Raw genomic sequence first — 21,092 nt, 5'->3', positions numbered from 1 at the left:
GCGTTCGGCTGGCCGATGGCCCCTGTACGCCCGCTCGCGCCACAGCAGTCACTGTGCTTGCAGGGAATGCCGCGCCGCCGAATAACGTTTGGCGCGCAATCCGTTTATGGACAGAGAATGCTAAAAGGGGCCGTTCGACCGTTAATACGGAAATCGTAGCCAAGTTAGGTGGCCTGAGCCATCTCGCGGCTTCCGCTGTTATTACGAGCGCGCGTGCCACGCGGTTGAAGAGCAGTGCGCTGGCTCTAGCTTTCGACGCCGTTTCCTAGTGTATTTTGTCGCTTCTAGTGGAGGCATCATCGGTTACGAGAAGCTGGTAAATCACTCACAGTACAGTAGTTATCGTCCAACACGAGGAGATGCTTTGATTGTAATGGAGATTAGCACCGGGACAGCGCGAACGCAGTCCCGACTACCAAAAATTATGCGCCCGAGTTACTCGCATTTGGAGTAATCGCGGGGGTCAGCTCGACCGAAGTGCAATGGACAAGCCTCACCCCGGAGAAACCGCCTTCATGATCACGGTATCCTCTACGCCAGGTAAGTATGCTTCTCCTCGGCCTCAGGCGAATATTTGTAATGCGTCGCGCTATCGTAGTGGAACGAGAACTCTTGACGTTGTCGCATTCGGCGAAGAGCATGGTGCCGTGAATGTACTTGCTTCCTTAGAAACGCGCTGTTGGCCGTCGTGTTAGCAAGCAGACAGGCACAATAACGGCCTTCTGCAGAAAGCGATGCAGTTTTCGTGCGGAAGACATCGCGACTCGCGGCGCCGGCCGTTGCTGGGGTTAAGTTACTGCACCCTCCGGGAGATGGCGGGCCATGTCGGGGTTACCGCCTTCGAGCCACCCTCTCCGCCTGAAAGTCGCCCTCTTTCTCGGCCGGTGTCAAAACGGCAAATGAGATTTGCTGAATGGCTGTATCTTCCAGCCACAGTGCAAGCCACAAAATCAATTATTTCTCTTACCTTTGCTCCCTCCGTGGGAGCCCATAGTGCTAGGAAATACGGCAGCATTGTCAATCGCCCTTGTCTGTCGCTGAGCAACCGAAGGACCAAGCTCAGACTATCAGATGTTCTAAGGAAGCTGTATGCACTCGTGGGTGTTGTACACGAGGGACAAACATCACGTCATCAGGCAATAATCAGCAAAAACTGCAACTTACCCCATTGGACGCTGATGGAACAGAAGACACGTGAAGGTAAGGTAACACTTCTTTTTTCTGTTCATCTCGAGCACGATCTGGAAAGCTCGGACGAAATTTGTGTTCTCTTTAATTCAGAATGTGGAGATATTTCCTTCACGCATATGAAAGTATAATGCTTCATTATTTAAGCTAGATGGAAAAGTTTAGGGGAAGTAATTAATTCGTTTAGGCTGCACCACTACTAGGTAGCACTGTCAAAACAATGCCATTGCCATCTAATGGCAACACAGCTTGCTGCAGATTAATTTTGCGGCATTTCATAAATGATTAATGTCTTATGACTATGGTGACGCTATGAGTAGTTTTATATGTGCAAACATTTGAAACTGCTGCAGGCATTACATTCACCCCTCTCTGCCTCTTTGCTTGGACATGGAGTAAGTAAGGATAAATTAAATTGCTTGTTTTTGAAGTAGTAACAGTTCTGAAGTGTAAAGAAATGATATTAAATAATACAGTGTAATTTTTTTTTCTCCGAATGTAGTGATTCAACAACGAATTTATTTATTTATTCCTACCTATCTCTGCAATTAGTGTACGTGAGTATTTCATTGGAATTGTTGCAATCGAAACCGAGCTTAATAATTTCATGCGGTCGTTTTCAGTCCTCCTCGTGCTTTAAAAATTGCTCATTTCCAAGCGTTATTTTAGGTTGCCTGCAAAGTTGTCAGATGAAACACAACCACTGCGACGAAAGGCCAGTCCTTGGAGCAGGTAGACGCCAACTGCGGCGGGAAACTGTCGTGGCCAGGAAGATATTCACTGCGTGTGGAAGTTAAGTGAGGATCCGAAGCTGACTTGCCAGCACACGTTGCAGCATTCACTCGCCAACGGCAACGGGGTAAGAAAAGGGTGCAAATACGCCGGTTCTCGTCCGATCACCGACGTTGGGCTTGGATGGGTGGCCGCCTCGCCTGGGAGCACAGGGCGCTGTTGGCTAGAATCTATGTTTCTCGTTTTCGGTGCAGCTCGTCATGTTACTTCCTTCGATTCACATCCCCACAAGCTCCTCAAGTGCCGCAAGTCTGCAAGTCCCGAGACGCTACGCTAGACGCTTGCTTCCGGCCCCTCATGTACCATGCCACAGGCACCAAAGCGTTCGGCTGGCCGATGGCCCCTGTACGCCCGCTCGCGCCACAGCAGTCACTGTGCTTGCAGGGAATGCCGCGCCGCCGAATAACGTTTGGCGCGCAATCCGTTTATGGACAGAGAATGCTAAAAGGGGCCGTTCGACCGTTAATACGGAAATCGTAGCCAAGTTAGGTGGCCTGAGCCATCTCGCGGCTTCCGCTGTTATTACGAGCGCGCGTGCCACGCGGTTGAAGAGCAGTGCGCTGGCTCTAGCTTTCGACGCCGTTTCCTAGTGTATTTTGTCGCTTCTAGTGGAGGCATCATCGGTTACGAGAAGCTGGTAAATCACTCACAGTACAGTAGTTATCGTCCAACACGAGGAGATGCTTTGATTGTAATGGAGATTAGCACCGGGACAGCGCGAACGCAGTCCCGACTACCAAAAATTATGCGCCCGAGTTACTCGCATTTGGAGTAATCGCGGGGGTCAGCTCGACCGAAGTGCAATGGACAAGCCTCACCCCGGAGAAACCGCCTTCATGATCACGGTATCCTCTACGCCAGGTAAGTATGCTTCTCCTCGGCCTCAGGCGAATATTTGTAATGCGTCGCGCTATCGTAGTGGAACGAGAACTCTTGACGTTGTCGCATTCGGCGAAGAGCATGGTGCCGTGAATGTACTTGCTTCCTTAGAAACGCGCTGTTGGCCGTCGTGTTAGCAAGCAGACAGGCACAATAACGGCCTTCTGCAGAAAGCGATGCAGTTTTCGTGCGGAAGACATCGCGACTCGCGGCGCCGGCCGTTGCTGGGGTTAAGTTACTGCACCCTCCGGGAGATGGCGGGCCATGTCGGGGTTACCGCCTTCGAGCCACCCTCTCCGCCTGAAAGTCGCCCTCTTTCTCGGCCGGTGTCAAAACGGCAAATGAGATTTGCTGAATGGCTGTATCTTCCAGCCACAGTGCAAGCCACAAAATCAATTATTTCTCTTACCTTTGCTCCCTCCGTGGGAGCCCATAGTGCTAGGAAATACGGCAGCATTGTCAATCGCCCTTGTCTGTCGCTGAGCAACCGAAGGACCAAGCTCAGACTATCAGATGTTCTAAGGAAGCTGTATGCACTCGTGGGTGTTGTACACGAGGGACAAACATCACGTCATCAGGCAATAATCAGCAAAAACTGCAACTTACCCCATTGGACGCTGATGGAACAGAAGACACGTGAAGGTAAGGTAACACTTCTTTTTTCTGTTCATCTCGAGCACGATCTGGAAAGCTCGGACGAAATTTGTGTTCTCTTTAATTCAGAATGTGGAGATATTTCCTTCACGCATATGAAAGTATAATGCTTCATTATTTAAGCTAGATGGAAAAGTTTAGGGGAAGTAATTAATTCGTTTAGGCTGCACCACTACTAGGTAGCACTGTCAAAACAATGCCATTGCCATCTAATGGCAACACAGCTTGCTGCAGATTAATTTTGCGGCATTTCATAAATGATTAATGTCTTATGACTATGGTGACGCTATGAGTAGTTTTATATGTGCAAACATTTGAAACTGCTGCAGGCATTACATTCACCCCTCTCTGCCTCTTTGCTTGGACATGGAGTAAGTAAGGATAAATTAAATTGCTTGTTTTTGAAGTAGTAACAGTTCTGAAGTGTAAAGAAATGATATTAAATAATACAGTGTAATTTTTTTTTCTCCGAATGTAGTGATTCAACAACGAATTTATTTATTTATTCCTACCTATCTCTGCAATTAGTGTACGTGAGTATTTCATTGGAATTGTTGCAATCGAAACCGAGCTTAATAATTTCATGCGGTCGTTTTCAGTCCTCCTCGTGCTTTAAAAATTGCTCATTTCCAAGCGTTATTTTAGGTTGCCTGCAAAGTTGTCAGATGAAACACAACCACTGCGACGAAAGGCCAGTCCTTGGAGCAGGTAGACGCCAACTGCGGCGGGAAACTGTCGTGGCCAGGAAGATATTCACTGTGTGTGGAAGTTAAGTGAGGATCCGAAGCTGACTTGCCAGCACACGTTGCAGCATTCACTCGCCAACGGCAACGGGGTAAGAAAAGGGTGCAAATACGCCGGTTCTCGTCCGATCACCGACGTTGGGCTTGGATGGGTGGCCGCCTCGCCTGGGAGCACAGGGCGCTGTTGGCTAGAATCTATGTTTCTCGTTTTCGGTGCAGCTCGTCATGTTACTTCCTTCGATTCACATCCCCACAAGCTCCTCAAGTGCCGCAAGTCTGCAAGTCCCGAGACGCTACGCTAGACGCTTGCTTCCGGCCCCTCATGTACCATGCCACAGGCACCAAAGCGTTCGGCTGGCCGATGGCCCCTGTACGCCCGCTCGCGCCACAGCAGTCACTGTGCTTGCAGGGAATGCCGCGCCGCCGAATAACGTTTGGCGCGCAATCCGTTTATGGACAGAGAATGCTAAAAGGGGCCGTTCGACCGTTAATACGGAAATCGTAGCCAAGTTAGGTGGCCTGAGCCATCTCGCGGCTTCCGCTGTTATTACGAGCGCGCGTGCCACGCGGTTGAAGAGCAGTGCGCTGGCTCTAGCTTTCGACGCCGTTTCCTAGTGTATTTTGTCGCTTCTAGTGGAGGCATCATCGGTTATGAGAAGCTGGTAAATCACTCACAGTACAGTAGTTATCGTCCAACACGAGGAGATGCTTTGATTGTAATGGAGATTAGCACCGGGACAGCGCGAACGCAGTCCCGACTACCAAAATTTATGCGCCCGAGTTACTCGCATTTGGAGTAATCGCGGGGGTCAGCTCGACCGAAGTGCAATGGACAAGCCTCACCCCGGAGGAACCGCCTTCATGATCACGGTATCCTCTACGCCAGGTAAGTATGCTTCTCCTCGGCCTCAGGCGAATATTTGTAATGCGTCGCGCCATCGTAGTGGAACGAGAACTCTTGACGTTGTCGCATTCGGCGAAGAGCATGGTGCCGTGAATGTACTTGCTTCCTTAGAAACGCGCTGTTGGCCGTCGAGTTAGCAAGCAGACAGGCACAATAACGGCCTTCTGCAGAAAGCAATGCAGTTTTCGTGCGGAAGACATCGCGACTCGCGGCGCCGGCCGTTGCTGGGGTTAAGTTACTGCACCCTCCGGGAGATGGCGGGCCATGTCGGGGTTACCGCCTTCGAGCCACCCTCTCCGCCTGAAAGTCGCCCTCTTTCTCGGCCGGTGTCAAAACGGCAAATGAGATTTGCTGAATGGCTGTATCTTCCAGCCACAGTGCAAGCCACAAAATCAATTATTTCTCTTACCTTTGCTCCCTCCGTGGGAGCCCATAGTGCTAGGAAATACGGCAGCATTGTCAATCGCCCTTGTCTGTCGCTGAGCAACCGAAGGACCAAGCTCAGACTATCAGATGTTCTAAGGAAGCTGTATGCACTCGTGGGTGTTGTACACGAGGGACAAACATCACGTCATCAGGCAATAATCAGCAAAAACTGCAACTTACCCCATTGGACGCTGATGGAACAGAAGACACGTGAAGGTAAGGTAACACTTCTTTTTTCTGTTCATCTCGAGCACGATCTGGAAAGCTCGGACGAAATTTGTGTTCTCTTTAATTCAGAATGTGGAGATATTTCCTTCACGCATATGAAAGTATAATGCTTCATTATTTAAGCTAGATGGAAAAGTTTAGGGGAAGTAATTAATTCGTTTAGGCTGCACCACTACTAGGTAGCACTGTCAAAACAATGCCATTGCCATCTAATGGCAACACAGCTTGCTGCAGATTAATTTTGCGGCATTTCATAAATGATTAATGTCTTATGACTATGGTGACGCTATGAGTAGTTTTATATGTGCAAACATTTGAAACTGCTGCAGGCATTACATTCACCCCTCTCTGCCTCTTTGCTTGGACATGGAGTAAGTAAGGATAAATTAAATTGCTTGTTTTTGAAGTAGTAACAGTTCTGAAGTGTAAAGAAATGATATTAAATAATACAGTGTAATTTTTTTTTCTCCGAATGTAGTGATTCAACAACGAATTTATTTATTTATTCCTACCTATCTCTGCAATTAGTGTACGTGAGTATTTCATTGGAATTGTTGCAATCGAAACCGAGCTTAATAATTTCATGCGGTCGTTTTCAGTCCTCCTCGTGCTTTAAAAATTGCTCATTTCCAAGCGTTATTTTAGGTTGCCTGCAAAGTTGTCAGATGAAACACAACCACTGCGACGAAAGGCCAGTCCTTGGAGCAGGTAGACGCCAACTGCGGCGGGAAACTGTCGTGGCCAGGAAGATATTCACTGCGTGTGGAAGTTAAGTGAGGATCCGAAGCTGACTTGCCAGCACACGTTGCAGCATTCACTCGCCAACGGCAACGGGGTAAGAAAAGGGTGCAAATACGCCGGTTCTCGTCCGATCACCGACGTTGGGCTTGGATGGGTGGCCGCCTCGCCTGGGAGCACAGGGCGCTGTTGGCTAGAATCTATGTTTCTCGTTTTCGGTGCAGCTCGTCATGTTACTTCCTTCGATTCACATCCCCACAAGCTCCTCAAGTGCCGCAAGTCTGCAAGTCCCGAGACGCTACGCTAGACGCTTGCTTCCGGCCCCTCATGTACCATGCCACAGGCACCAAAGCGTTCGGCTGGCCGATGGCCCCTGTACGCCCGCTCGCGCCACAGCAGTCACTGTGCTTGCAGGGAATGCCGCGCCGCCGAATAACGTTTGGCGCGCAATCCGTTTATGGACAGAGAATGCTAAAAGGGGCCGTTCGACCGTTAATACGGAAATCGTAGCCAAGTTAGGTGGCCTGAGCCATCTCGCGGCTTCCGCTGTTATTACGAGCGCGCGTGCCACGCGGTTGAAGAGCAGTGCGCTGGCTCTAGCTTTCGACGCCGTTTCCTAGTGTATTTTGTCGCTTCTAGTGGAGGCATCATCGGTTACGAGAAGCTGGTAAATCACTCACAGTACAGTAGTTATCGTCCAACACGAGGAGATGCTTTGATTGTAATGGAGATTAGCACCGGGACAGCGCGAACGCAGTCCCGACTACCAAAAATTATGCGCCCGAGTTACTCGCATTTGGAGTAATCGCGGGGGTCAGCTCGACCGAAGTGCAATGGACAAGCCTCACCCCGGAGAAACCGCCTTCATGATCACGGTATCCTCTACGCCAGGTAAGTATGCTTCTCCTCGGCCTCAGGCGAATATTTGTAATGCGTCGCGCTATCGTAGTGGAACGAGAACTCTTGACGTTGTCGCATTCGGCGAAGAGCATGGTGCCGTGAATGTACTTGCTTCCTTAGAAACGCGCTGTTGGCCGTCGTGTTAGCAAGCAGACAGGCACAATAACGGCCTTCTGCAGAAAGCGATGCAGTTTTCGTGCGGAAGACATCGCGACTCGCGGCGCCGGCCGTTGCTGGGGTTAAGTTACTGCACCCTCCGGGAGATGGCGGGCCATGTCGGGGTTACCGCCTTCGAGCCACCCTCTCCGCCTGAAAGTCGCCCTCTTTCTCGGCCGGTGTCAAAACGGCAAATGAGATTTGCTGAATGGCTGTATCTTCCAGCCACAGTGCAAGCCACAAAATCAATTATTTCTCTTACCTTTGCTCCCTCCGTGGGAGCCCATAGTGCTAGGAAATACGGCAGCATTGTCAATCGCCCTTGTCTGTCGCTGAGCAACCGAAGGACCAAGCTCAGACTATCAGATGTTCTAAGGAAGCTGTATGCACTCGTGGGTGTTGTACACGAGGGACAAACATCACGTCATCAGGCAATAATCAGCAAAAACTGCAACTTACCCCATTGGACGCTGATGGAACAGAAGACACGTGAAGGTAAGGTAACACTTCTTTTTTCTGTTCATCTCGAGCACGATCTGGAAAGCTCGGACGAAATTTGTGTTCTCTTTAATTCAGAATGTGGAGATATTTCCTTCACGCATATGAAAGTATAATGCTTCATTATTTAAGCTAGATGGAAAAGTTTAGGGGAAGTAATTAATTCGTTTAGGCTGCACCACTACTAGGTAGCACTGTCAAAACAATGCCATTGCCATCTAATGGCAACACAGCTTGCTGCAGATTAATTTTGCGGCATTTCATAAATGATTAATGTCTTATGACTATGGTGACGCTATGAGTAGTTTTATATGTGCAAACATTTGAAACTGCTGCAGGCATTACATTCACCCCTCTCTGCCTCTTTGCTTGGACATGGAGTAAGTAAGGATAAATTAAATTGCTTGTTTTTGAAGTAGTAACAGTTCTGAAGTGTAAAGAAATGATATTAAATAATACAGTGTAATTTTTTTTTCTCCGAATGTAGTGATTCAACAACGAATTTATTTATTTATTCCTACCTATCTCTGCAATTAGTGTACGTGAGTATTTCATTGGAATTGTTGCAATCGAAACCGAGCTTAATAATTTCATGCGGTCGTTTTCAGTCCTCCTCGTGCTTTAAAAATTGCTCATTTCCAAGCGTTATTTTAGGTTGCCTGCAAAGTTGTCAGATGAAACACAACCACTGCGACGAAAGGCCAGTCCTTGGAGCAGGTAGACGCCAACTGCGGCGGGAAACTGTCGTGGCCAGGAAGATATTCACTGCGTGTGGAAGTTAAGTGAGGATCCGAAGCTGACTTGCCAGCACACGTTGCAGCATTCACTCGCCAACGGCAACGGGGTAAGAAAAGGGTGCAAATACGCCGGTTCTCGTCCGATCACCGACGTTGGGCTTGGATGGGTGGCCGCCTCGCCTGGGAGCACAGGGCGCTGTTGGCTAGAATCTATGTTTCTCGTTTTCGGTGCAGCTCGTCATGTTACTTCCTTCGATTCACATCCCCACAAGCTCCTCAAGTGCCGCAAGTCTGCAAGTCCCGAGACGCTACGCTAGACGCTTGCTTCCGGCCCCTCATGTACCATGCCACAGGCACCAAAGCGTTCGGCTGGCCGATGGCCCCTGTACGCCCGCTCGCGCCACAGCAGTCACTGTGCTTGCAGGGAATGCCGCGCCGCCGAATAACGTTTGGCGCGCAATCCGTTTATGGACAGAGAATGCTAAAAGGGGCCGTTCGACCGTTAATACGGAAATCGTAGCCAAGTTAGGTGGCCTGAGCCATCTCGCGGCTTCCGCTGTTATTACGAGCGCGCGTGCCACGCGGTTGAAGAGCAGTGCGCTGGCTCTAGCTTTCGACGCCGTTTCCTAGTGTATTTTGTCGCTTCTAGTGGAGGCATCATCGGTTACGAGAAGCTGGTAAATCACTCACAGTACAGTAGTTATCGTCCAACACGAGGAGATGCTTTGATTGTAATGGAGATTAGCACCGGGACAGCGCGAACGCAGTCCCGACTACCAAAAATTATGCGCCCGAGTTACTCGCATTTGGAGTAATCGCGGGGGTCAGCTCGACCGAAGTGCAATGGACAAGCCTCACCCCGGAGAAACCGCCTTCATGATCACGGTATCCTCTACGCCAGGTAAGTATGCTTCTCCTCGGCCTCAGGCGAATATTTGTAATGCGTCGCGCTATCGTAGTGGAACGAGAACTCTTGACGTTGTCGCATTCGGCGAAGAGCATGGTGCCGTGAATGTACTTGCTTCCTTAGAAACGCGCTGTTGGCCGTCGTGTTAGCAAGCAGACAGGCACAATAACGGCCTTCTGCAGAAAGCGATGCAGTTTTCGTGCGGAAGACATCGCGACTCGCGGCGCCGGCCGTTGCTGGGGTTAAGTTACTGCACCCTCCGGGAGATGGCGGGCCATGTCGGGGTTACCGCCTTCGAGCCACCCTCTCCGCCTGAAAGTCGCCCTCTTTCTCGGCCGGTGTCAAAACGGCAAATGAGATTTGCTGAATGGCTGTATCTTCCAGCCACAGTGCAAGCCACAAAATCAATTATTTCTCTTACCTTTGCTCCCTCCGTGGGAGCCCATAGTGCTAGGAAATACGGCAGCATTGTCAATCGCCCTTGTCTGTCGCTGAGCAACCGAAGGACCAAGCTCAGACTATCAGATGTTCTAAGGAAGCTGTATGCACTCGTGGGTGTTGTACACGAGGGACAAACATCACGTCATCAGGCAATAATCAGCAAAAACTGCAACTTACCCCATTGGACGCTGATGGAACAGAAGACACGTGAAGGTAAGGTAACACTTCTTTTTTCTGTTCATCTCGAGCACGATCTGGAAAGCTCGGACGAAATTTGTGTTCTCTTTAATTCAGAATGTGGAGATATTTCCTTCACGCATATGAAAGTATAATGCTTCATTATTTAAGCTAGATGGAAAAGTTTAGGGGAAGTAATTAATTCGTTTAGGCTGCACCACTACTAGGTAGCACTGTCAAAACAATGCCATTGCCATCTAATGGCAACACAGCTTGCTGCAGATTAATTTTGCGGCATTTCATAAATGATTAATGTCTTATGACTATGGTGACGCTATGAGTAGTTTTATATGTGCAAACATTTGAAACTGCTGCAGGCATTACATTCACCCCTCTCTGCCTCTTTGCTTGGACATGGAGTAAGTAAGGATAAATTAAATTGCTTGTTTTTGAAGTAGTAACAGTTCTGAAGTGTAAAGAAATGATATTAAATAATACAGTGTAATTTTTTTTTCTCCGAATGTAGTGATTCAACAACGAATTTATTTATTTATTCCTACCTATCTCTGCAATTAGTGTACGTGAGTATTTCATTGGAATTGTTGCAATCGAAACCGAGCTTAATAATTTCATGCGGTCGTTTTCAGTCCTCCTCGTGCTTTAAAAATTGCTCATTTCCAAGCGTTATTTTAGGTTGCCTGCAAAGTTGTCAGATGAAACACAACCACTGCGACGAAAGGCCAGTCCTTGGAGCAGGTAGACGCCAACTGCGGCGGGAAACTGTCGTGGCCAGGAAGATATTCACTGCGTGTGGAAGTTAAGTGAGGATCCGAAGCTGACTTGCCAGCACACGTTGCAGCATTCACTCGCCAACGGCAACGGGGTAAGAAAAGGGTGCAAATACGCCGGTTCTCGTCCGATCACCGACGTTGGGCTTGGATGGGTGGCCGCCTCGCCTGGGAGCACAGGGCGCTGTTGGCTAGAATCTATGTTTCTCGTTTTCGGTGCAGCTCGTCATGTTACTTCCTTCGATTCACATCCCCACAAGCTCCTCAAGTGCCGCAAGTCTGCAAGTCCCGAGACGCTACGCTAGACGCTTGCTTCCGGCCCCTCATGTACCATGCCACAGGCACCAAAGCGTTCGGCTGGCCGATGGCCCCTGTACGCCCGCTCGCGCCACAGCAGTCACTGTGCTTGCAGGGAATGCCGCGCCGCCGAATAACGTTTGGCGCGCAATCCGTTTATGGACAGAGAATGCTAAAAGGGGCCGTTCGACCGTTAATACGGAAATCGTAGCCAAGTTAGGTGGCCTGAGCCATCTCGCGGCTTCCGCTGTTATTACGAGCGCGCGTGCCACGCGGTTGAAGAGCAGTGCGCTGGCTCTAGCTTTCGACGCCGTTTCCTAGTGTATTTTGTCGCTTCTAGTGGAGGCATCATCGGTTACGAGAAGCTGGTAAATCACTCACAGTACAGTAGTTATCGTCCAACACGAGGAGATGCTTTGATTGTAATGGAGATTAGCACCGGGACAGCGCGAACGCAGTCCCGACTACCAAAAATTATGCGCCCGAGTTACTCGCATTTGGAGTAATCGCGGGGGTCAGCTCGACCGAAGTGCAATGGACAAGCCTCACCCCGGAGAAACCGCCTTCATGATCACGGTATCCTCTACGCCAGGTAAGTATGCTTCTCCTCGGCCTCAGGCGAATATTTGTAATGCGTCGCGCTATCGTAGTGGAACGAGAACTCTTGACGTTGTCGCATTCGGCGAAGAGCATGGTGCCGTGAATGTACTTGCTTCCTTAGAAACGCGCTGTTGGCCGTCGTGTTAGCAAGCAGACAGGCACAATAACGGCCTTCTGCAGAAAGCGATGCAGTTTTCGTGCGGAAGACATCGCGACTCGCGGCGCCGGCCGTTGCTGGGGTTAAGTTACTGCACCCTCCGGGAGATGGCGGGCCATGTCGGGGTTACCGCCTTCGAGCCACCCTCTCCGCCTGAAAGTCGCCCTCTTTCTCGGCCGGTGTCAAAACGGCAAATGAGATTTGCTGAATGGCTGTATCTTCCAGCCACAGTGCAAGCCACAAAATCAATTATTTCTCTTACCTTTGCTCCCTCCGTGGGAGCCCATAGTGCTAGGAAATACGGCAGCATTGTCAATCGCCCTTGTCTGTCGCTGAGCAACCGAAGGACCAAGCTCAGACTATCAGATGTTCTAAGGAAGCTGTATGCACTCGTGGGTGTTGTACACGAGGGACAAACATCACGTCATCAGGCAATAATCAGCAAAAACTGCAACTTACCCCATTGGACGCTGATGGAACAGAAGACACGTGAAGGTAAGGTAACACTTCTTTTTTCTGTTCATCTCGAGCACGATCTGGAAAGCTCGGACGAAATTTGTGTTCTCTTTAATTCAGAATGTGGAGATATTTCCTTCACGCATATGAAAGTATAATGCTTCATTATTTAAGCTAGATGGAAAAGTTTAGGGGAAGTAATTAATTCGTTTAGGCTGCACCACTACTAGGTAGCACTGTCAAAACAATGCCATTGCCATCTAATGGCAACACAGCTTGCTGCAGATTAATTTTGCGGCATTTCATAAATGATTAATGTCTTATGACTATGGTGACGCTATGAGTAGTTTTATATGTGCAAACATTTGAAACTGCTGCAGGCATTACATTCACCCCTCTCTGCCTCTTTGCTTGGACATGGAGTAAGTAAGGATAAATTAAATTGCTTGTTTTTGAAGTAGTAACAGTTCTGAAGTGTAAAGAAATGATATTAAATAATACAGTGTAATTTTTTTTTCTCCGAATGTAGTGATTCAACAACGAATTTATTTATTTATTCCTACCTATCTCTGCAATTAGTGTACGTGAGTATTTCATTGGAATTGTTGCAATCGAAACCGAGCTTAATAATTTCATGCGGTCGTTTTCAGTCCTCCTCGTGCTTTAAAAATTGCTCATTTCCAAGCGTTATTTTAGGTTGCCTGCAAAGTTGTCAGATGAAACACAACCACTGCGACGAAAGGCCAGTCCTTGGAGCAGGTAGACGCCAACTGCGGCGGGAAACTGTCGTGGCCAGGAAGATATTCACTGCGTGTGGAAGTTAAGTGAGGATCCGAAGCTGACTTGCCAGCACACGTTGCAGCATTCACTCGCCAACGGCAACGGGGTAAGAAAAGGGTGCAAATACGCCGGTTCTCGTCCGATCACCGACGTTGGGCTTGGATGGGTGGCCGCCTCGCCTGGGAGCACAGGGCGCTGTTGGCTAGAATCTATGTTTCTCGTTTTCGGTGCAGCTCGTCATGTTACTTCCTTCGATTCACATCCCCACAAGCTCCTCAAGTGCCGCAAGTCTGCAAGTCCCGAGACGCTACGCTAGACGCTTGCTTCCGGCCCCTCATGTACCATGCCACAGGCACCAAAGCGTTCGGCTGGCCGATGGCCCCTGTACGCCCGCTCGCGCCACAGCAGTCACTGTGCTTGCAGGGAATGCCGCGCCGCCGAATAACGTTTGGCGCGCAATCCGTTTATGGACAGAGAATGCTAAAAGGGGCCGTTCGACCGTTAATACGGAAATCGTAGCCAAGTTAGGTGGCCTGAGCCATCTCGCGGCTTCCGCTGTTATTACGAGCGCGCGTGCCACGCGGTTGAAGAGCAGTGCGCTGGCTCTAGCTTTCGACGCCGTTTCCTAGTGTATTTTGTCGCTTCTAGTGGAGGCATCATCGGTTACGAGAAGCTGGTAAATCACTCACAGTACAGTAGTTATCGTCCAACACGAGGAGATGCTTTGATTGTAATGGAGATTAGCACCGGGACAGCGCGAACGCAGTCCCGACTACCAAAAATTATGCGCCCGAGTTACTCGCATTTGGAGTAATCGCGGGGGTCAGCTCGACCGAAGTGCAATGGACAAGCCTCACCCCGGAGAAACCGCCTTCATGATCACGGTATCCTCTACGCCAGGTAAGTATGCTTCTCCTCGGCCTCAGGCGAATATTTGTAATGCGTCGCGCTATCGTAGTGGAACGAGAACTCTTGACGTTGTCGCATTCGGCGAAGAGCATGGTGCCGTGAATGTACTTGCTTCCTTAGAAACGCGCTGTTGGCCGTCGTGTTAGCAAGCAGACAGGCACAATAACGGCCTTCTGCAGAAAGCGATGCAGTTTTCGTGCGGAAGACATCGCGACTCGCGGCGCCGGCCGTTGCTGGGGTTAAGTTACTGCACCCTCCGGGAGATGGCGGGCCATGTCGGGGTTACCGCCTTCGAGCCACCCTCTCCGCCTGAAAGTCGCCCTCTTTCTCGGCCGGTGTCAAAACGGCAAATGAGATTTGCTGAATGGCTGTATCTTCCAGCCACAGTGCAAGCCACAAAATCAATTATTTCTCTTACCTTTGCTCCCTCCGTGGGAGCCCATAGTGCTAGGAAATACGGCAGCATTGTCAATCGCCCTTGTCTGTCGCTGAGCAACCGAAGGACCAAGCTCAGACTATCAGATGTTCTAAGGAAGCTGTATGCACTCGTGGGTGTTGTACACGAGGGACAAACATCACGTCATCAGGCAATAATCAGCAAAAACTGCAACTTACCCCATTGGACGCTGATGGAACAGAAGACACGTGAAGGTAAGGTAACACTTCTTTTTTCTGTTCATCTCGAGCACGATCTGGAAAGCTCGGACGAAATTTGTGTTCTCTTTAATTCAGAATGTGGAGATATTTCCTTCACGCATATGAAAGTATAATGCTTCATTATTTAAGCTAGATGGAAAAGTTTAGGGGAAGTAATTAATTCGTTTAGGCTGCACCACTACTAGGTAGCACTGTCAAAACAATGCCATTGCCATCTAATGGCAACACAGCTTGCTGCAGATTAATTTTGCGGCATTTCATAAATGATTAATGTCTTATGACTATGGTGACGCTATGAGTAGTTTTATATGTGCAAACATTTGAAACTGCTGCAGGCATTACATTCACCCCTCTCTGCCTCTTTGCTTGGACATGGAGTAAGTAAGGATAAATTAAATTGCTTGTTTTTGAAGTAGTAACAGTTCTGAAGTGTAAAGAAATGATATTAAATAATACAGTGTAATTTTTTTTTCTCCGAATGTAGTGATTCAACAACGAATTTATTTATTTATTCCTACCTATCTCTGCAATTAGTGTACGTGAGTATTTCATTGGAATTGTTGCAATCGAAACCGAGCTTAATAATTTCATGCGGTCGTTTTCAGTCCTCCTCGTGCTTTAAAAATTGCTCATTTCCAAGCGTTATTTTAGGTTGCCTGCAAAGTTGTCAGATGAAACACAACCACTGCGACGAAAGGCCAGTCCTTGGAGCAGGTAGACGCCAACTGCGGCGGGAAACTGTCGTGGCCAGGAAGATATTCACTGTGTGTGGAAGTTAAGTGAGGATCCGAAGCTGACTTGCCAGCACACGTTGCAGCATTCACTCGCCAACGGCAACGGGGTAAGAAAAGGGTGCAAATACGCCGGTTCTCGTCCGATCACCGACGTTGGGCTTGGATGGGTGGCCGCCTCGCCTGGGAGCACAGGGCGCTGTTGGCTAGAATCTATGTTTCTCGTTTTCGGTGCAGCTCGTCATGTTACTTCCTTCGATTCACATCCCCACAAGCTCCTCAAGTGCCGCAAGTCTGCAAGTCCCGAGACGCTACGCTAGACGCTTGCTTCCGGCCCCTCATGTACCATGCCACAGGCACCAAAGCGTTCGGCTGGCCGATGGCCCCTGTACGCCCGCTCGCGCCACAGCAGTCACTGTGCTTGCAGGGAATGCCGCGCCGCCGAATAACGTTTGGCGCGCAATCCGTTTATGGACAGAGAATGCTAAAAGGGGCCGTTCGACCGTTAATACGGAAATCGTAGCCAAGTTAGGTGGCCTGAGCCATCTCGCGGCTTCCGCTGTTATTACGAGCGCGCGTGCCACGCGGTTGAAGAGCAGTGCGCTGGCTCTAGCTTTCGACGCCGTTTCCTAGTGTATTTTGTCGCTTCTAGTGGAGGCATCATCGGTTATGAGAAGCTGGTAAATCACTCACAGTACAGTAGTTATCGTCCAACACGAGGAGATGCTTTGATTGTAATGGAGATTAGCACCGGGACAGCGCGAACGCAGTCCCGACTACCAAAATTTATGCGCCCGAGTTACTCGCATTTGGAGTAATCGCGGGGGTCAGCTCGACCGAAGTGCAATGGACAAGCCTCACCCCGGAGGAACCGCCTTCATGATCACGGTATCCTCTACGCCAGGTAAGTATGCTTCTCCTCGGCCTCAGGCGAATATTTGTAATGCGTCGCGCCATCGTAGTGGAACGAGAACTCTTGACGTTGTCGCATTCGGCGAAGAGCATGGTGCCGTGAATGTACTTGCTTCCTTAGAAACGCGCTGTTGGCCGTCGAGTTAGCAAGCAGACAGGCACAATAACGGCCTTCTGCAGAAAGCAATGCAGTTTTCGTGCGGAAGACATCGCGACTCGCGGCGCCGGCCGTTGCTGGGGTTAAGTTACTGCACCCTCCGGGAGATGGCGGGCCATGTCGGGGTTACCGCCTTCGAGCCACCCTCTCCGCCTGAAAGTCGCCCTCTTTCTCGGCCGGTGTCAAAACGGCAAATGAGATTTGCTGAATGACTGTATCTTCCAGCCACAGAGCAAGCCACAAAATCAATTATTTCTCTTACCTTTGCTCCCTCCGTGGGAGCCCATAGTGCTAGGAAATACGGCAGCATTGTCAATCGCCCTTGTCTGTCGCTGAGCAACCGAAGGACCAAGCTCAGACTATCAGATGTTCTAAGGAAGCTGTATGCACTCGTGGGTGTTGTACACGAGGGACAAACATCACGTCATCAGGCAATAATCAGCAAAAACTGCAACTTACCCCATTGGACGCTGATGGAACAGAAGACACGTGAAGGTAAGGTAACACTTCTTTTTTCTGTTCATCTCGAGCACGATCTGGAAAGCTCGGACGAAATTTGTGTTCTCTTTAATTCAGAATGTGGAGATATTTCCTTCACGCATATGAAAGTATAATGCTTCATTATTTAAGCTAGATGGAAAAGTTTAGGGGAAGTAATTAATTCGTTTAGGCTGCACCACTACTAGGTAGCACTGTCAAAACAATGCCATTGCCATCTAATGGCAACACAGCTTGCTGCAGATTAATTTTGCGGCATTTCATAAATGATTAATGTCTTATGACTATGGTGACGCTATGAGTAGTTTTATATGTGCAAACATTTGAAACTGCTGCAGGCATTACATTCACCCCTCTCTGCCTCTTTGCTTGGACATGGAGTAAGTAAGGATAAATTAAATTGCTTGTTTTTGAAGTAGTAACAGTTCTGAAGTGTAAAGAAATGATATTAAATAATACAGTGTAATTTTTTTTTCTCCGAATGTAGTGATTCAACAACGAATTTATTTATTTATTCCTACCTATCTCTGCAATTAGTGTACGTGAGTATTTCATTGGAATTGTTGCAATCGAAACCGAGCTTAATAATTTCATGCGGTCGTTTTCAGTCCTCCTCGTGCTTTAAAAATTGCTCATTTCCAAGCGTTATTTTAGGTTGCCTGCAAAGTTGTCAGATGAAACACAACCACTGCGACGAAAGGCCAGTCCTTGGAGCAGGTAGACGCCAACTGCGGCGGGAAACTGTCGTGGCCAGGAAGATATTCACTGTGTGTGGAAGTTAAGTGAGGATCCGAAGCTGACTTGCCAGCACACGTTGCAGCATTCACTCGCCAACGGCAACGGGGTAAGAAAAGGGTGCAAATACGCCGGTTCTCGTCCGATCACCGACGTTGGGCTTGGATGGGTGGCCGCCTCGCCTGGGAGCACAGGGCGCTGTTGGCTAGAATCTATGTTTCTCGTTTTCGGTGCAGCTCGTCATGTTACTTCCTTCGATTCACATCCCCACAAGCTCCTCAAGTGCCGCAAGTCTGCAAGTCCCGAGACGCTACGCTAGACGCTTGCTTCCGGCCCCTCATGTACCATGCCACAGGCACCAAAGCGTTCGGCTGGCCGATGGCCCCTGTACGCCCGCTCGCGCCACAGCAGTCACTGTGCTTGCAGGGAATGCCGCGCCGCCGAATAACGTTTGGCGCGCAATCCGTTTATGGACAGAGAATGCTAAAAGGGGCCGTTCGACCGTTAATACGGAAATCGTAGCCAAGTTAGGTGGCCTGAGCCATCTCGCGGCTTCCGCTGTTATTACGAGCGCGCGTGCCACGCGGTTGAAGAGCAGTGCGCTGGCTCTAGCTTTCGACGCCGTTTCCTAGTGTATTTTGTCGCTTCTAGTGGAGGCATCATCGGTTACGAGAAGCTGGTAAATCACTCACAGTACAGTAGTTATCGTCCAACACGAGGAGATGCTTTGATTGTAATGGAGATTAGCACCGGGACAGCGCGAACGCAGTCCCGACTACCAAAAATTATGCGCCCGAGTTACTCGCATTTGGAGTAATCGCGGGGGTCAGCTCGACCGAAGTGCAATGGACAAGCCTCACCCCGGAGAAACCGCCTTCATGATCACGGTATCCTCTACGCCAGGTAAGTATGCTTCTCCTCGGCCTCAGGCGAATATTTGTAATGCGTCGCGCTATCGTAGTGGAACGAGAACTCTTGACGTTGTCGCATTCGGCGAAGAGCATGGTGCCGTGAATGTACTTGCTTCCTTAGAAACGCGCTGTTGGCCGTCGTGTTAGCAAGCAGACAGGCACAATAACGGCCTTCTGCAGAAAGCGATGCAGTTTTCGTGCGGAAGACATCGCGACTCGCGGCGCCGGCCGTTGCTGGGGTTAAGTTACTGCACCCTCCGGGAGATGGCGGGCCATGTCGGGGTTACCGCCTTCGAGCCACCCTCTCCGCCTGAAAGTCGCCCTCTTTCTCGGCCGGTGTCAAAACGGCAAATGAGATTTGCTGAATGGCTGTATCTTCCAGCCACAGTGCAAGCCACAAAATCAATTATTTCTCTTACCTTTGCTCCCTCCGTGGGAGCCCATAGTGCTAGGAAATACGGCAGCATTGTCAATCGCCCTTGTCTGTCGCTGAGCAACCGAAGGACCAAGCTCAGACTATCAGATGTTCTAAGGAAGCTGTATGCACTCGTGGGTGTTGTACACGAGGGACAAACATCACGTCATCAGGCAATAATCAGCAAAAACTGCAACTTACCCCATTGGACGCTGATGGAACAGAAGACACGTGAAGGTAAGGTAACACTTCTTTTTTCTGTTCATCTCGAGCACGATCTGGAAAGCTCGGACGAAATTTGTGTTCTCTTTAATTCAGAATGTGGAGATATTTCCTTCACGCATATGAAAGTATAATGCTTCATTATTTAAGCTAGATGGAAAAGTTTAGGGGAAGTAATTAATTCGTTTAGGCTGCACCACTACTAGGTAGCACTGTCAAAACAATGCCATTGCCATCTAATGGCAACACAGCTTGCTGCAGATTAATTTTGCGGCATTTCATAAATGATTAATGTCTTATGACTATGGTGACGCTATGAGTAGTTTTATATGTGCAAACATTTGAAACTGCTGCAGGCATTACATTCACCCCTCTCTGCCTCTTTGCTTGGACATGGAGTAAGTAAGGATAAATTAAATTGCTTGTTTTTGAAGTAGTAACAGTTCTGAAGTGTAAAGAAATGATATTAAATAATACAGTGTAATTTTTTTTTCTCCGAATGTAGTGATTCAACAACGAATTTATTTATTTATTCCTACCTATCTCTGCAATTAGTGTACGTGAGTATTTCATTGGAATTGTTGCAATCGAAACCGAGCTTAATAATTTCATGCGGTCGTTTTCAGTCCTCCTCGTGCTTTAAAAATTGCTCATTTCCAAGCGTTATTTTAGGTTGCCTGCAAAGTTGTCAGATGAAACACAACCACTGCGACGAAAGGCCAGTCCTTGGAGCAGGTAGACGCCAACTGCGGCGGGAAACTGTCGTGGCCAGGAAGATATTCACTGTGTGTGGAAGTTAAGTGAGGATCCGAAGCTGACTTGCCAGCACACGTTGCAGCATTCACTCGCCAACGGCAACGGGGTAAGAAAAGGGTGCAAATACGCCGGTTCTCGTCCGATCACCGACGTTGGGCTTGGATGGGTGGCCGCCTCGCCTGGGAGCACAGGGCGCTGTTGGCTAGAATCTATGTTTCTCGTTTTCGGTGCAGCTCGTCATGTTACTTCCTTCGATTCACATCCCCACAAGCTCCTCAAGTGCCGCAAGTCTGCAAGTCCCGAGACGCTACGCTAGACGCTTGCTTCCGGCCCCTCATGTACCATGCCACAGGCACCAAAGCGTTCGGCTGGCCGATGGCCCCTGTACGCCCGCTCGCGCCACAGCAGTCACTGTGCTTGCAGGGAATGCCGCGCCGCCGAATAACGTTTGGCGCGCAATCCGTTTATGGACAGAGAATGCTAAAAGGGGCCGTTCGACCGTTAATACGGAAATCGTAGCCAAGTTAGGTGGCCTGAGCCATCTCGCGGCTTCCGCTGTTATTACGAGCGCGCGTGCCACGCGGTTGAAGAGCAGTGCGCTGGCTCTAGCTTTCGACGCCGTTTCCTAGTGTATTTTGTCGCTTCTAGTGGAGGCATCATCGGTTATGAGAAGCTGGTAAATCACTCACAGTACAGTAGTTATCGTCCAACACGAGGAGATGCTTTGATTGTAATGGAGATTA

At 49.3% G+C, this 21,092-nt stretch overlaps 9 non-coding genes across 9 annotated transcripts; all 9 read right to left on the bottom strand.

The window, feature by feature from the left end:
- Positions 1-386: 386 nt before the first annotated feature.
- On the bottom strand, positions 387-548 carry LOC124588059. The gene has a single exon (XR_006975698.1). It is a non-coding gene; the product is annotated as a U1 spliceosomal RNA (small nuclear RNA).
- A 2,139-nt stretch (positions 549-2,687) lies between these two features.
- On the bottom strand, positions 2,688-2,849 carry LOC124588058. Its single transcript, XR_006975697.1, has one exon. It is a non-coding gene; the product is annotated as a U1 spliceosomal RNA (small nuclear RNA).
- Positions 2,850-4,988: 2,139 nt separating this feature from the next.
- On the bottom strand, positions 4,989-5,150 carry LOC124588085. Its single transcript, XR_006975722.1, has one exon. It is a non-coding gene; the product is annotated as a U1 spliceosomal RNA (small nuclear RNA).
- A 2,139-nt stretch (positions 5,151-7,289) lies between these two features.
- Positions 7,290-7,451, bottom strand: LOC124588056. Its single transcript, XR_006975696.1, has one exon. It is a non-coding gene; the product is annotated as a U1 spliceosomal RNA (small nuclear RNA).
- A 2,139-nt stretch (positions 7,452-9,590) lies between these two features.
- Positions 9,591-9,752, bottom strand: LOC124588055. The gene has a single exon (XR_006975695.1). It is a non-coding gene; the product is annotated as a U1 spliceosomal RNA (small nuclear RNA).
- A 2,139-nt stretch (positions 9,753-11,891) lies between these two features.
- Positions 11,892-12,053, bottom strand: LOC124588054. The gene has a single exon (XR_006975694.1). It is a non-coding gene; the product is annotated as a U1 spliceosomal RNA (small nuclear RNA).
- A 2,139-nt stretch (positions 12,054-14,192) lies between these two features.
- On the bottom strand, positions 14,193-14,354 carry LOC124588053. The gene has a single exon (XR_006975693.1). It is a non-coding gene; the product is annotated as a U1 spliceosomal RNA (small nuclear RNA).
- Positions 14,355-16,493: 2,139 nt separating this feature from the next.
- Positions 16,494-16,655, bottom strand: LOC124588084. The gene has a single exon (XR_006975721.1). It is a non-coding gene; the product is annotated as a U1 spliceosomal RNA (small nuclear RNA).
- A 2,139-nt stretch (positions 16,656-18,794) lies between these two features.
- On the bottom strand, positions 18,795-18,956 carry LOC124588088. Its single transcript, XR_006975725.1, has one exon. It is a non-coding gene; the product is annotated as a U1 spliceosomal RNA (small nuclear RNA).
- Positions 18,957-21,092: the final 2,136 nt, after the last annotated feature.

Source organism: Schistocerca americana, unplaced genomic scaffold (assembly GCF_021461395.2).
Source record: "Schistocerca americana isolate TAMUIC-IGC-003095 unplaced genomic scaffold, iqSchAmer2.1 HiC_scaffold_633, whole genome shotgun sequence".
NCBI lineage: Eukaryota > Metazoa > Arthropoda > Insecta > Orthoptera > Acrididae > Schistocerca > Schistocerca americana.
Note: the sequence above shows the minus strand (reverse complement) of the source record. Positions and strands in the feature narration are given on the sequence as shown.